At 41.5% G+C, this 17,810-nt stretch overlaps 1 protein-coding gene across 2 annotated transcripts in view; it reads right to left on the minus strand.

The window, feature by feature from the left end:
- LOC131136511 (ERC protein 2-like) overlaps nucleotides 1–17,810 on the minus strand; it is a 122,361-nt gene that overhangs the window by 11,629 nt on the left and 92,922 nt on the right. The window lies entirely within an intron of this gene.

Raw genomic sequence — 17,810 nt, forward strand, 5'->3', positions numbered from 1 at the left:
TTGTTTGTCTATATGTGCCCCGCCTCTCGCCCGAAGACTCATGAATAATTGTTCTGTTTTGTTGACAAAATAAGATGAAAACTAAATAAACAAATCAAGAATAAAGAAAATCAATCACTCAGTAATAAATAAATATAATAATAATAATAAAACGGCAAATAATAAAAACTTAAGAAACCACAAAATTAACAAAGCATTATTAGAGCCCTGTAGACATGACAAAACACGACTATAGTCACATTTATACTTTTTATTTACAACATATTGCGCAACCGCAGGGTCTTGAGACACATGCTAACTCGCAAACTAGCGAGCTAGCGACCTAAACGGTAGCCTTCAAGTTATTTCCTTTCAACTTAAATAGCCAAAAACTTACCACTTCCACACGGATAGGGAGGATAACTATTAACAGTTATTTATACTTTTTTTATTTACAACATATTGCGCAACCGCAGGGTCTTGAGACACATGCTAACTCGCAAACTAGCGAGCTAGCGACCTAAACGGTAGCCTTCAAGTTATTTCCTTTCAACTTAAATAGCCAAAAACTTACCACTTCCACACGGATAGGGAGGATAACTATTAACAGTTATTTAACCTTTAACATGAACATTAATCAAACGTAATAATTTTTTCTGGGTACATGATACCATACAGCATCCATATCACATTTGGCCGGCGGGCCGCGTGTTTGAGACCCCTGCCATAAAGTAAAGCTTATTGAAAATAAGCGGTGAAAGTGGACGGAGTAAAGTGTTTGCAGACTTCCAGTAACTGGAAAAGAATCACACAGCTCATTCAGGATGAAATGTAACTTTGGGTTGCGAGTGTGTGTGTGTGTGTGTGTGTGTGTGTGTGTGTGCGTACGTGTGTGTGTGAACTCGGGTCCATTTGTCTGGGTGGCGCTGGGAATAGTATCAGCTTAACGCAGAAAGAATTCAGGCCTCTCGAGCAAGGTCATGTGCTGATGTTTAGTAGGAGCTTTCTCAGGTCACAGACTGTGACTTTTAACCATCACTCACATTACCCCACATCCTTGAGTGGGCCAGTTTAAATGGCATACCCCGCATTTCTCCCCCGGTTCGCCGTAATGACAGGTGACAGCCGTCTCAGTCGACTTACCTCGTTGAAGGAAAAGTCAACCAAAATACTTGCGGGGAACAAAAATGCCCTTTGCAGATGATTACTTTCTGTAGGGTCATTTGAAATTTTGGGGAAAAAAAATGACTATTATTAAATATACCAAGACATTTTGCATGATTTCTTGCTTGAGGAACACTTCACGGGAAAGCCCCTTTACTATTCCAACAGTTCATAAAGGTCCCAAGTACGCGGTTGGATGGTTTTGGTGTGGAAAAACTCCACGGACCAAACCTCAACCTTTGGGATGAACATGAACAGTGCTTGCAGGCCAGGTGCTTGCGTCCAATAACTTCAAAAGTGTTCTAGAATGAATGGATAAATATTCCGACGGTCACAGAATCCTCATGAATAATTGTTATAAGTTATAAGTACAGGAAAATCTGTTATAAAGCCAGTTAAAGTCTTTGTAAAGACGAGGTGCGCCGATGTTTTTTTTTGCGCATCCGTGGTTATGAATGAGTTGCTGGTTTTGAATTACTCTTTCATTTTAATGGTCGCAGAATCGGCAACCACAAATTGCGATATGAATCAAATCGGTATTAAAACACACACATATACAGCAATGACAGGCAGTGTGCGCTTCGCCTGCGCCAAGAAAAGACCATGTCGGAATTGGCAATCTTCCAGGGCATCTTTGGCGCACTCTTTTGTCACAAAATTATTGAAGTTGAAAATGTGAGATTAATTTTCTGAGATTAATCTGCAATAGAAAGAAAAACATTTCTGTTTTCCAATTCGAAATGCGAAAAAAAGTTCATTAATTAGCAACTGATACACCCCACGCCGCACGTGCACATGCAGACAGTGTTTGTGTGAGATAAATAGTGTTTTGCTTGGATAATTACATTGTCTACCCCCCCCCCCCCCCCACCACCCCCGGGTTCTGACACATGTTCAACAGCTCAGACAGCCACGCCTAAACACCTGTGAGAAATAACACACCAACGTTTTTGTAGGTGTCTGTGAATTGTATGTTTATATGTTTTATTTATTTAGGCTACTGTCTATTCATAAGATCCAAATACATTGATATGTGTTCAGCAATTTGCTCTACTGCAGGGGTTTCAAATATCCGGATCCTGTACGGATCAGGCCCGCAGATGGGTTTAATCCGGCCTGTGAGATGACACCACCTGCGTCATTTATCATCTTCCATATTAAACATTTGCTCAACAAATGCTCCTTTTCACGGCTGTACAAGGGGGGGGGGGGGTACTGTCGCGCTCTACTGTAACACAAGTTTGGCGATCTTGCTATTTTGTGATCTTTGCATTTTTGTTGGATTTGTGACTGATTTTGTTGTCTCTCATTTAGATTTCGGCCACTCCCGTTTTGGGCGGAGCTGCAAGACATACCACAGTTGCGCTTCTTATGAATCATCGACTTGAGCTCACCTGCTGGAGACGCCCAGCCAGGTGCCTTCACTTTTTCCCAAGATGATGCTGACTGGTTGACTGACTGACGACTGACTAGTTTTGTGATATGAATCGGTTTTAAAACAACCTTACTACTGTCCTTGGTATGACGCTACTTAGTGCTTGAGAAAACACACGCATACACACACATACACACCATACACACCAATGACAGGCAGTGCAGTGCAGGGTGCGCTTCGCCTGCGCCAAGAAAAGACCATATCGGAATAGGCAATCTTTTAAGGCATCTTTGGCGCACTGTTTTATCACAAAATTGTCATTGCACCAAGTTGAACATGTAGACACCTCCCTTGGTGCGCCGCCACGGCCATCTTGGCGCAGCACATTCTACCAAATTTGCTGCGCACAGTGATGCACTTGATGAAATTACCACTGCATGAGGTGCTTAACACCGTCAACCTTTATCTTCAAATACTCGTAACTACATAGGCAGCGCAGTTCTTCAAACATAAACTACTACAACTATTATATTATTAATGAATATTATTACCTTGAGTATCATTCTAAATGAGCCAATATTGTCAGTGAATTGTATCGGCAACCACGAATTGTGATATGAATCGAATCGGTATTAAAACAACCCGACTACTGTCCTTTGTATGACGCTATATAGTGCTTGAGACAAGAACATACATACACACCAATGACAGGCAGTGCAGTGCAGTGCAGGGTGCGCTTCACCTGCGCCAAGATAGGACCATGTCGGAATTGGCAATCTTTCAGGGCGTCTTTGGCGCACTGTTTTGTCACAAAATTATGATTGCACCAAGTTGAACATGTGGACACCTCCTCTGGTGCGCCGCCACGGCCATCTCGGCACAGCAACCACAAATTGTGATATGAATCGAATTGGTATTAAAACAAACCATGACACCCCTACTACTGTCCTTTGTATGACGCTATATAGTGCTTGAGACAACAACATACATATGTGCACACACATACACACCAATGACAGGCAGTGTGCGCTTCGCCTGCGCCAAGAAAAGACCATGTCGGAATTGTTAATCTTTCAGGGCATCTTTGGCGCACTGTTTTGTCACTAAATTATTGAAGTTGAAAATGTGGACAACTCCCCGGGTGCGCCGCCACGGCCATCTCGGCGCAGCAAATAAGCTGCGCACAGTGGTGCACTTGATGAAATTACCACTGCATTGGGTGCTTAACACTCCGTCACCCTGCGGAATTAGAATTACACCCCTTTATCTTCAAATACTCGTAACTTTATACACAGTTACAGCACATTGACGTGAGGAAGCAGTAAATGACAAAGGTTGAGAATGACTCAAGGAATAGCAGAGCAAAAAAAAGACACAGAAACACAAAGTGATGTTTAAAAAAAAAAAGAAAAAAAAGAGTGGCGTAATAACAGTGGTTAAGTCTTGCTCTTTCATTGAGTAAATCTGTCCGGGGCTATTTCACAGTGTAGGAATCTCCTGTGGCCCAGTTCAAAGGCTCGCCCAGAGACAGGACTTGTAGACGGCACGAGGAACAGGTGACAGCTCTTCCACACACATGGAGGCGTTCACATACACATGCACGTCCAAACTCTTCACCGGCAAACACCGCACACATCTGGATGAACACACGGTAAGATCAAGAAAAGCACAGCGTGACAGCGTCTTTTGTGTCCTGAAGAGCCTGTGGGGGATGCCTTTCGAAGGAACTCTCATAAAAACCGTACATCTATCATCTGGGCTTGGAGAACCACTTAAAAAGAGTCAATACAGGATGCACACATACCACACACTAAAAAAGCAGTGGGTATGACAAAGTGCATTCAGACGTAACAAGTTTAAGCACGACAGGCACCGTGCGAGCTCAACATCAATGAGACTAACATGCACAGCTGACAACCAGCTATAAATGCTACAGGAAGAATGAGAGACCGGAGTTGAGCCTTGTGATGGATATGACGAACGGTCACGTTCAGAGAGGGTGAAGACCAGGCTATGTCATCACTCGTTCATCATGAATCAAATCGGTATTAAAACAAATCATGACACCCCTACTACTGTCCTTTGTATGACGCTATACAACGACGCAACAACATACGTGCACACACATATACAGCAATGACAGGCAGTGTGCGCTTCGCCTGCGCCAAGAAAAGACCATGTCGGAATTGGCAATCTTTCAGGGCATCTTTGCCGCACTGTTTTGTCACGAAATTATTGAAGATGAAAATGTGGACACCTCCCCTGGTGCGCCACCACGGCCATCTGGGTGCGCTTGATGAAATTACCACTGCATGGGGTGCTTAACACCGTCAACTTGCGCCACGGAATTAGAGCCCCTTCATCTTCAAATGCTTGTAACTACGTAGGCAACGCAGTTCTACAAACATAAACTACTACAACTATTAATTTTATTTCTTTTATTAATGAATACTATTACCTTGAGTATCATTCCAAATGAGCCAATACCGTCAATGAATTGTATCGGCAACCACGAATTGTGATATTAATCAAATCGATATTAAAACAAACCATGACACCCCTACTACTGTCCTTTGTATACCGCTACATAGTGCTTGAGACAACAACATACGTAGTGCACACACATATACAGCAATGACAGGCAGTGCAGTGCAGGGTGCGCTTCGCCTGCGCCAAGAAAAGACCATGTCGGAATTGGCAATCTTTTGTCACAAAATTATTGATGTTGAAAATGTGGACACCTCCCCTGGTGCGCCGCCACGGCCATCTCGGTGCAGCACATTCTACTGAATTGGCTGCGCACAGTGGTGCGCTTGATGAAATTACCACTTCATGGGTGATTAACACCGTCAACCTGCGCCACGGAATTAGAGCCCCTTCATCTTCAAATACTTGTAACTACGTAGGCAGCGCAGTTCTACAAACATAAACTACTACAACTATTATATTATTAATGAATATTATTACCTTGAGTATCATTCCAGATGAGCAAATATCGTCAGTGAATTGTATCGGCAACCACAAATTGCGATATGAATCGAATCGGTATTAAAACAAACCATGACACCCCTACTACTGTCCTTTGTATGACGCTATATAGTGCTTGAGACAACAACATACGTGCACACATATATACAGCAATGACAGGCAGTGTGCGCTTCGCCTGCGCCAAGAAAAGACCATGTCGGAATTGGCAATTTTTCAGGGCGTCTTTGGCGCACTGTTTTGTCACAAAATTATTGAAATTCTCGGCGCAGCACATTCTACCAAATTTGCTACGCACAGTGGTGCGCTTGATGAAATTACCACTGCATGGGTTGCTTAACTCCGTCAACCTGCGCCACAGAATTAGAGCTTAGTGCTTATAGTGCTTGAGACAACAACATACATGCACACACATATACAGCAATGACTGGCAGGGTGCGCTTCGCCTGCGCCAAGAAAAGACCATGTCGGAATTGGCAATCTTTCAGGGCGCACTGTTTTGTCACAAAATTATTGAAGTTGAAAATGTGGACACCTCCCCTGGTGCGCCGCCACGGCTATCTCGGCGCAGCAAATTGGTGCGCTTGATGAAATTACCACTGCATGGGGTGCTTAACACAGTCAACCTGCACCACTGCGTCTTTTTGGGCGAGAGGCGGGGTATACACCCTGGACTGGTGGCCAGCCAATCAGAGGGCACATATAGACAAACAACCATTCACACTCATTCATACCAATGGACAATTTGGAGTCGCTAATTAACCTAGCATGGTTTTTTTTTGGAATGTGGGAGGAAACCGGAGTACCCGGAGAAAACCCACGCATGCACGGGGAGAACATGCAACGGGTCGCACACAAGACGAGGGTTAAAATCCACAGACACACGCAGGTACACTTAGACACTGAGCCACAGATTCTAACGGCGTAAAATTGAATCCTTGTGTTTTAAATGCATAGAACATCCATCCACCCCACAAGGGACCATCTGTGTGTGTGTGTGTGTGTGTGTGTGTGTGTCACATGGGCCCACGTCAGCCATCAGGGTCAAGGATTGCTTCATGCTGAAACAAGTAAGAAACAGTTGCCGACTAAAAGTTGTACTCTTCCTCATCTTCTCCACATCCGTTCTCTACCCCTCCCACTTCATTCCACTTCATACTGCGTCACCTATGACCCAGCACCAATTCACTAGTGTCATTATGCAATTAACACCAATTAAGTCATTTGGCTGGAAGAATGTGTGTGTGTGTGTGCGTCTGCATGTGTGTGTGTGTGTGTGTGTTAAATAGGTGGATAAATAGGTGGATATGTGTACACACGCATGATGGGGCAATTACAATAGCACAAGGGAGCCTTTTGGAAGCGGAGAGCACCGCAATCAACCAATCAGCCTTCAGATGGCTTTGACATGAAAAGAGAGAGCGGCCCCCGCTAACCCCTGTTGGGTCAGCCCCAATTTACTCTATTTACCCACTCAGGAATGACTCTGTGTGTGTGTGTGTGTGATGAAAAAGAGTGAGGGTGGGGGGGTGTTGTGGGGATTGGGTGCTGAAGAGCCTGAAGAGGTTGTCGGGCAGGTGAATTGTAGCGGGTGGAAGGGTGGGCTATTTGGGTGTGGGATCAAGTGGAAAAGAGAGAGAGCCATAAGGAGAAGCCTTCATATTGTGTTTGCAAAGCTAAAAGGCCAACATTTGGAGTCCATTTTCCAACAATTTCCCCTCGGAGAGTGGCTATACACCCACAGACACACACATATGTACACACACACATTTTCCCAAACTGAAAGCACCAATTCAGGATGCTGATGCAGCAAAGTATTTCATAACAATAACAGAGTTAGGATTGTTTAACACAAAGTAAAATAATAGTTTTACTAGAATGCAGAATAATATTATGTATGTCATCACTGCATATTCTTTAATGCAGGGGTCTCAAACTCAATTTACCTGGGGGCCACTGGAGCTAGGGTCTGGGCGAGGCTGGGCCGCATCAAGTTTTCCATTAAAAAAAAAAAAAAAAAAAAAATGCATTTATTAAAAACAGAAAAATATACAAACTTTTTCAGTGCTTTGGTTCCGATTTTCTACAAGAAAATCTCTGATAAAACATTCCACTGTTCTCAAATATCTTAATTTTTATTTTTCTGCACAAAATAACATGAAAAATAAATAAACAAATCAAGAATAAAATCAATCAATCAGTAATAAATAAATATAATAATAATAATAAAAGGGCAAATAATAAAAACTTAATAAACCACATATAGTTGGTGGGTAGACAAATTATTTTTTCAGATTAAAATGAACAAAGCATTATTAGAGCCCTGTAGACATGACAAAACACGACTATAGTCACATTTATACTCTTTTTATTTACAACATATTGCGCAACTGCAATGTCTTGAGACACATGCTAACTCGCAAACTAGAGTTAGCTAGCGACCTAAACGGTAGCCTTCAAGTTATTTCCTTTCAACTTAAATAGCCCAAAACTTACCACTTCCACACGGATAGGGAGGATAACTATTAACAGTTATTTAACCTTTAACATGAACATTAATCAAACGTAATAATTTTTTCTGGGTACGTGATACCATACAGCATCCATGTCAAATTGGCGCGGGCCGCACTGACATTAAACTTTCATATCAAGGCGGGGGCCTCAAACTAGTGTCCTGCGGGCCACATTTGGCCCGCGGGCCGTGTGTTTGAGACACATGCTAACTCGCAAACCAGAGAGCTAGCGACCTAAACGGTAGCCTCCAAGTTATTTCCTTTCAACTTAAATAGCCCAAAACTTACCACTTCCACACGGATAGGGAGGATAACTATTAACAGTTATTTAACCTTTAACATGAACATTAATCAAACGTAATCATTTTTTCTGGGTACATGATACCATACAGCATCCATATCAAACTTGCACTAACGTTAAACTTTCATATCAAGGCGGGGGCCTCAAACTAGTCTCCTGCGGGCCACATTTGGCCCGCGTGCCGCGTGTTTGAGACCCCTGTTCTAAACGCACACACACAACCTGGACTCATTAAGTCTAGTAAACAAATAGGTTATTAATTCCAGCCTGCAGGGTCTACACACACAAATAATTCCAGAGACGCACCACTGACCACGCCTCTTTTCTTTGTGTCTAAGGCTCCGATTGGCTGTAGGGCTTTGGAGAAAATGGCGCAACTAATGATGCGGTCCTTGTGTTTCTGCTTCCTGTCCTTTGCTGTAAGGACTTCCTGTGGCAGACTCATGTGGTCCTGATTAAAGTCCAGATTTCCGAAGCCCCTGAAGCAGTACAGTTTTGTACCGATACAAACACAAAAGATATAGGCTAGTCCCCGTCCTTAGATATGTGATACCATTGAGTCAGAGCATTGGAAATACTGACTCCATTTTTTTTTTCCTTTAAGTTTCTCGGTCTGTTTCCAGTTTTTTTCTGCGTCCCCTTGTTGTGTAGCCAGGAGGCTGTTTGGTGTGATGAGGAGATGACTGGTCCTGTTTAGCTGACTGGTCTGCAGCCCGGTCCTGGCACCAGACCTCACAGCTGGGGTGTTGATCTGTGGGTTGGTTTGTACGTTGCAAAGAGCAACACAAACAGAGGCTTTTAAAAATCAATATGCATAAACTTGTGTTGAATTGGAGAAAAAAAAAGCAAACAATCGGCTTTTTTGTCTGGGCCGTACTAAGACGTTCCAATGTCGGTGCAAATATTCCCAAATCCATGCCAACCACCTGCTTGCAACAAGATAAACGACCAAGTATGTCTTTCTTTATCAAGGCTGCAGTACAAACATATTTTTTTTTATCCTCTAACAATCTTATTGTTTGCGTCAAGTAGCATAACTCGTTACCATTTGGCAGCTAACTCTCAAATGCATCATGATACGCAATTTCCCAAGTGGTCCAAATATGCAGCCAAATTTACGATTTACGATTAATCATGCTTGTAGAAGTTAAAGAACTAAATAATCCACAGATAAATGTATTGTCCTGTGCCAACACACTAAGCAGTAATCCTTAATAATAACATGAACAAATAAAGATATATATATAAAGATATTTGAGAACAGTAATGTTTTATCAGAGCTTTTATTGTAGAAAATCGGAACCAAAGCACTGAAAAAGTTTGTATATTTTTGTTTTTAATAAATGCGTTTTTTTTGGTTTTTTTTTTTTAAAACCTGATGCGGCCCAGCCTTGCCCAGACCCTATCTCCAGTGGCCCCCAGGTAAATTGATTTTGAGATCCCTGGTTTAGAAGAAGCAGAGATGCACTCAGAAATAGAGTGACGTGACGGGCAGCACACCATGCAAAATACATTCCCGTCTGCAATACGGTGTTTTTTTTTTTTTTAGAGCAGGTTTGAGCGCTATCATGAAACGTTTGATAGCATACATCAAACAACACGCACACATCACTACAAAAAAAGCACAAAAAAAAAAAGCCGTCCACATTCTCACTGCCCACTCTGTTCTGCAAGCCATCAACGTTGAAGACGCTAATTTCTGCCGATGGCTTACAGGTGGCTGGCGCAAGGTGAACCACATTGACTGCACCGGTCTACGCTACACGTACACACCGAGACAGTAAAACCAATCCTTTTACAAACCCAATACTAAACATCAAAGACAGAAACACACACCGTATTAAGACATTGAAAGTTAAGCATATGCACTCTCGTAAAGCTTCAAAAGACTGGCGGAGATTACAGCAAAAGGCTAACACTTTCAGTGGTTTCGTGCAACGTTTTCATATTCTGCTTCATACTATTTGAATTACATACAAGTATGTCAAATTTTTTTTGGGCAAATATATGAAACATTACAGTGGATTTCTTACATCAATGAAAATATAACTTTCCATTATTTACATTTGTATTCAACTATCTGATCACAAGCCCAAAAAGGAGTAGGCTGAAGCAAAAAATTATAAATGCCGACCCCTTTTTGCAAGGTATATTCATGTTCATGCCACAGTCTTGTTTTCCCGTGTTATTATTATCATTGTAATATTATTATTGTTATTATCATTATTTTTATAATCATTATAACCATCATTAATATTACCATTTCCATCATTATAGTTAAAAATTTGTAATATTTTTGTATTTTTTTAATTTAATTATCTTAACCAATCAAATGAACGTGTCTCAATGAACGTCTCGCATTGCCTTTGAATGCACCATACCGGACTGCGCATCAGAGGCCACGATCCGCGTCTTTCACCACGTACGACACCTCGTGGGACGTGTCATCTGTTCCTGACAGTTACATTAAACACAGCAGCAGGCTAATTCAAGCATTTTACTTGTGAAAATGAACAGTAAAGAAATATAAATTTTAACAACCAACATTATATGAATCGTTGTTTTTAGTTGTTGTGGTTAGTTGTATAATAGGTCACTTTCTCTGTTTTCACAAAGTCTACGCTGCGTGTTGGCTCATTTGTGATTGGATGGTTGCTGAGGGAAGGGGGGGGGGGGCGTCTGGCGTATGAAGAAGCACAGCTACGGAAATGAGCGATGAGTGTAACTGTTTAGAGGTTTTGGTGACGTGTCTGCACTGTGCGCCCGTCAGACAATTTACGGCTGCGCTTCGCCTGCGCCAAGAACAGACCGACCGGGTTCGAGCTGGCGAGCTCTCAGCTCACAAAATTGTCACTGCGCCGCTGCTGCCATGCTCATCTCGGCGCAGTCCAGTCACAAAATTTGGTGCGCTGTGCGGGATGCGCCACCTTGTGCTGCGCCATGAAATTACAGTCCAGTCATTTCGTGTGGAATGACGGTCCTTCCACAGATACATTTTTAAGACGTAACGAGAAAAATAATTTAACATATACAATTCAGCGGTAACACTAACCACATACGAATTTATTTATTTACAGTGAGTGACTCCCATGAAATTTCAAAGCATGTGCGCCCAACCAATCAGCAACCAGCAACCCACCAGACGGTACAATACCGTATCAAAGACATTAGCTTGGCTCATCTTTGAGTCTGCATGACATTTTCACAACAAACAAACAAGAATAGTACAAAGGATATGACGATTGACCAAACGTGAGTCGGGATAATCCGATAATTCGGGGCGTGCCCCCAACACATTTATACGGGGGGGGGGGGGGGGGGGGGGGGATTACGCCATCGCTTTGATACACCTCCCTGTAATTGCCTCTGCACATTTTTGACCGTGTGTGTAAATTGACTATGTTGTTCCGTCTGTCAATCTAGCTAGTTACACTTAAACCCGAGGATGACATACGCAATCCTCTTTGTCAGTTTAAGCTTTTGCAAGGCAGTCAGGCAAGGAACCGGGTTTACCGTTTGTTCACTGGTTCCATTTCCTGACACACACCGACACACACAGACACACTTGTCAGGTAACACAACAAAGAGAATCACAAAGAGAACAAAGCATTTTTGCCTGTCAAGAAAAACAAACAATTATGCCACATCAGTGTCTGCGTGCCTGTGTGTTTGTGTGTGTTTGTGTGTGTTTGTGTGTGTGTGTGTGTGTGCACGGGCAAGTGATGAGCGAGGAAGAGCAGCAGGGAAAGATCATTGCACAGCACCGCAATTTCAAAAGCCGCGGTAATAGCTTAAGCTATTTATTTTCGTGTTGATGCACACGATTCTTTTATGTCCTCTCCTTTCTTGCTCATGACTTCCTGGTCAAAGAAAACGGCAACAAATGTCATCTTTCATCAGTTTTCAATACAGTCTCTTGTAAAGATGTAAAGATGTTCGTGTCGGAGAAGGACGGTAAACTCAACCAAAGCAAGAACGGATGGATTAATTAATTTTGCAGGATCTGTTTTGTACTGTTTTCTAATGCACAACGATGAGCCAATTCAAGAAACAATACAAGCAGTTGATGTTTGCTAAATACAAGGATGAAGAGTCTTGAACCAGTCATGATGTGCTATATATATCACTATATTGACACTTACTATGGTACCCATTATGGCATTGGATGCTCATATCACCTCCTACTTCGGTACGAGGTACATTATTTAAAAAAAAAACCCCAAAAAAAACCTTAAACTGTATTATGGAAAGCAGGAAGTGAACAAATGTAACAGTTACTGATTGTAAAAGTACCAGATGGAGGGGTAGGATTTAATAAGCTTTGCTTCTTCCTACTCCTTTCGGACATGTGGAACTGGGAACTGATTATGGGATGCACTCAATTGTAATCTGATCCATACCAAAATAAAATAAAATAAAATAAAAAATAATAATAATAATAAAAACTTAAATTATATTAGGAAAGCAGTTATGTCATTGTATGGTCATATAACAACAACAAAAAAACCCTTAATCTGTATTATGGAAAGCAGGAAGTGAACAAATGTAACAGTTACTGATTGTAAAAGTACCAGATGGAGGGGTAGGATTTAATAAGCTTTGCTTCTTCCTACTCCTTTTGGACATGTGGAACTGGGAACTGATTATGGGATGCACTCAATTGTAATCTGATGCATGTTCAAATGAAATAAAACCATTACTTCAAAAGAGACACGCTTGGTTGTATACTGTAAATGCGCATAAACGAAGGATGCTATCCCTTTGAAACGCACCCATGCATACACACACACACATCCATTACACATACACACGTGTACAACCAGAGACACGCAACACAAAGAAATTATAGCTAAGCCTAGTTATTACCTAAGCAAACAGACTAAGTCGGAATGGAATGCCTGCTTGTTCGTGACACAAAGCTTTGCGTCGCAACGAGGAAACAAACTCTTATACACACATGTGTGCATATTGTACGAGTGAAAGAACGACAATATGTGCAAATGAACCGAAGTCTTTGTTGTTGCTACTCGAACGTATTGAGCTTTGCTTCAATGCCAAGGATGAGCACATTCATTTGTGTGAGTTTTTGTGTAGAGGAAATCGTTAAAAGCTAAAATTTTGTTAGCAACAATTGTTTGGATCGGATTCCTGAAAAGAACTTTGTCTTTGGTGTTTGTGTAGACATTGCACAAAGTGTGAATTCAAGCTCTTACACATGTCGGCTCACGCAAATTGTATTCCTGAGGCTGATTGGTAGTTTCACGAGTCGAGGTTGTGTCAAATTCTTTACATTTTAGGTGAAATCATTCTCAAAAATATATGAGTGTCAAAATATCCCATTGACGTGTCGAAGTGTTCATGGATATGCACTCAATAATTCATCTTCAGAAAGCAAGAAGAAGCAAACGGGAAGAGAAAGAATGTGTCTGACAAATGAAACGCAGAAGAAAAAGACAGACTGCGTCCATTCTGGTATGCCATCTTTACGATCTGTCTGTGAGAGACCTCTTCAAATTGAACTCAGGTGTAGCGTGATGCCGAGAAAGCCATTTCCCCCATTACGTCTCTGGAATCTCACATAAACAAATTACAAAAATACTTGCTCTATAAAAGAGCGGCTGAGCATTCCCGAACCGTGCACTTGAAACCCGAGCAGGGGCTTGTTTATGCGTGTGACAGAGTGTTTACATTGTCCTCCATTCCCATCCCCTCAGATCGGGAACACGCCGAGCTTCTGACAGTTTCGCTCCTGCACTACCTGACTGTCGGTTGGATTTCTGTTATGGGGAACATGTGCTGCGTCTGCACGGGAGTAAGGCGAGCCGGACGATGCTGTGTTTTTATCGAGACCAAAGGGATACGCTCAAGAATGTAAAAAGTACACAACGGAAAGAAACACAGAAGTCAAATCACTGATAAATCACAATGATTATTCTGACACGTCGTGTGAATAAACGATCATGAATCATTAAAAATCTAATGTTCTTGCCTTGATGTTGACGTTTCAAATTAGTTGAAAAACATGAAATCTATTTTGACATTTGTCATCAACTACCTTGACCAACCTAGATGGCATCCCATAAACAATTAGTAGATTTGACAGATACTCCTTTACTATGGTAATGGTTTTATTTCATTTGAACATGCATCAGATTACAATTGAGTGCATCCCATAATCAGTTCCCAGTTCCACATGTCCAAAAGGAGTAGGAAGAAGCAAAGCTTATTAAATTCTACCCCTCCATCTGGTACTTTTACAATCAGTAACTGTTACATTTGTTCACTTCCTGCTTTCCATAATACAGTTTAAGGTTTTTATTTTTTTTTAAATAAAAAATAATAAATTTTTCGACAACTAGTTTATAGAAAAAAATGAACCTTTCACAAATTTTTCAACTTCGACAGCGTAAATGTTAAATTAATAAAAAAATAGAAAACAAAATCCACCGTACCTTAAAATTTTGTGAAATTTTTCTTCACATCTGGTAATGGTAATGGTTTTATTTCATTTGAACATGCATCAGATTACAATTGAATGCATCCCATAATCAGTTCCCAGTTCCACATGTCCGAAAGGAGTAGGAAGAAGCAAAGTTTATTAAATCCTACCCCTCCATCTGGTATTTTTACAATCAGTAAAATCTGTTACATTTGTTCACTTCCTGCTTTCCATAATACAGTTTAACAGGTTTTGTTTTGTTTTTTTAATAAAAAAAATAATAAAGAAAAATTTTGACAACTGGTTTATGAAGCTAACACAAGAGGAAGGTTATAAATCGAATGTTCTTGCCTTGAAGTTAGTTGAAAAAATATGAAAACTATTTTGACATCGACATCAACTACCTCGACCAACCTGGATGACATCCCATAAACTATTAGTAGATTTGACAGATCTGGAATTGAGCACAGATAAGCATGAAAATTATTTCTAAAAAAAACCCCCACCTCAAATCATCCACAAACGGCTTTATTATACATATTTTTCTTCGAAGGAATCTTATAACTGACCATGAACATAACTGCCAAATCCGGAGCCTGACACCAACCATGTCTGTGATGATATTCCGATATTCTGACTGGGGGAGGGGGAGGGGGAGGGGGAGGACCACCCAGCAGTGGATTGTGAATGACTGCAGGAACGAAGCTTTGCAGCGGATACACTCTGACAGGCGAAACCAGGGCTATTTAGTACATTGGAGTGGAATACTGCATAATGTGCTACAATGGTACCTATTGATGAGTACTCTTAGTCTTAGTCTAGTTTTAGTCCGCCATGCTAGTTTCTCTCTGAGACAGACAACAAGGTTGGGTGCTAGTTATGTTTTTTTTAGAGTTTTAGTATTTTTGGAGAAGATAATACTTTGAGTTGGCGAGTGGTTGGCGCGCAGACCTCACAGCTAGGAGACCAGGGTTCAATTCCACCCTCGTTCGTATGTTCTCCCTGTGCATGCGTGGGTTTTCGCCGGGTACTCCAGTTTCCTCCCACATTCCAAAAAAACATGCTAGGTTAATTAGCGACTCCAAATTGTCCATAGGTATGAATGTGAGTGTGAATGGTTGTTTGTCTATATGTGCCCTGTGATTGGCTGGCCACCAGTCCAGGGTGTACCCCAGCCTCTCGCTGTTGTTGAACTGTTGTTGATGAATTGAACTCAATCTCCTTTTAGAACAGAGGTCTCAAACATGCGGCCCGCGGGCCAAATGTGGCCCGCAGGACACTAGTTTGAGGCCCCCCACCGATATGAAAGTTTAATGTCAGTGCGGCCCGCGCAAGTTTGATATGGATGCTGTATGGTATCATGTACCCAGAAAAAATTATTACGTTTGATTAATGTTCACCTTAAAGGTTAAATAACTGTTAATAGTTATCCTCCCTATCCGTGTGGAAGTGGTACGTTTTTGGCTATTGAAGTTGAAAGGAAATAACTTGAAGGCTACCGTTTAGGTCGCTAGCTCTCTAGTTTGCGAGCTAGCATGTGTCTCAAGACCCTGCAGTTGCGCAATATGTTGTAAATAAAAAGACCCCTGTTTTAGAACGACTGTCCCTCACATTCACATTCATACCGATGGACTATTTGGATAGGATGAGAGGTGGATGGTTTGACGCTACCACTAGTGCCAATTACAGAAGCCACAAACGTAACCTCGTTGACATGCGAGTACCCAAAAAATGACAATCCAGAATAGTCGAATATGTTCCATAAATGTTAGAATATGTGACTTTTGATGGCAAGGCATCGCACCATCTGTTTGAAAGCAACAACCAAACAAACCGAGCTCTCTTAGAACTACTTTCATTAAGACTCAAGGGCTTATAAATGTCTTCAGTTTCAGGCCTAAATGAGAAGTTTATTCTGCAACCTTAGGACTTGGGGGCCTTTAAAACATTTTACAGCCGTCGTCATATGTGATCCCTGCAGCAACGGCGCCTGCGACCTACTTTTTGAAGCCCGATTGTCATGAAAGATTTTGCAGCTTTAAAAAAAAAAAAAAAAGGTCACCGACACCACATCAGAAGCGCCGTTGAGGAAAAAAAGACGCCACATCCATTATGGAGGAGAGTTGCCATTTTTTATACAAACGGCAACAGAGCACCTTAACTTTTTACAAGCTTCCTACATACGGATGACCTTTTGGGAAAGTGTCAGGCTAGCGTGAGAAATAAAGTGCAACCCACTGTTATACGGGGCCTAATTAGCGGTCCACTCTAATGTTGAGTGGCAGTCCAAGGGTTGTTGATAGCCGGAGCTGTGAACACTGCTGACTCGGCACTCGGATAGCAGAACCGGTAAAATTCCTGTTGGTTTTCCAATAGTCAAATTCCTTTATAAATGTATTGAAGTTAGCAGGTTAGAATCCTGCAACTTACATCTAATTTCCAGCCTGAGGGGGTCTTTCTGGGTGCTCAAAACCACAACGGTCTTAGCCGAGACCTGACAATGTGGGGTATTTGTCGTGCTTTTAGTTGCATATGTTAGTGAAGATCGAGTGTCGGAGGAAAATAAGTTCAAAGTAAAAAAAAAAAAAAAAAAGATGTGATTGTTTGAACTCTATTTTGTCACCCCGCCATGGATGTGGACACGCACACACAAACACAAACACGACTCTACAGGTGTGGGTATCTCCTCAGGGTAGAGCTTTTGTATGCAGGTATCTCCATAAGCTTCCAAAACACACTTGTAATCCAGCCGGGTTTTTTTTTTTTTTTTCTATCTAGCATCTTCTCTTTTTTTGATCTCGCTGTCGCAAAGGCACTCACACGACATAGTAAGAGCTCAGAAAAGTCTTTTTTTTTTAATCAATATTGGACTCAACACAACGACTATAAGACAGGAAAAATACTTAAATAGTGAGGATCAAGGATCAAGATTAAAACCCAACGATGAGCCAATTCAAGAAACAATACAAGCAGTTGATGTTTGCTAAATACAAGGATGAAGAGTCTTGAACCAGTCATGATGGTAATGGTAATGGTAATGGTAATGGTTTTATT

Source organism: Doryrhamphus excisus, chromosome 10 (genome assembly GCF_030265055.1).
Source record: "Doryrhamphus excisus isolate RoL2022-K1 chromosome 10, RoL_Dexc_1.0, whole genome shotgun sequence".
NCBI classification, from domain to species: Eukaryota; Metazoa; Chordata; class Actinopteri; order Syngnathiformes; family Syngnathidae; genus Doryrhamphus; species Doryrhamphus excisus.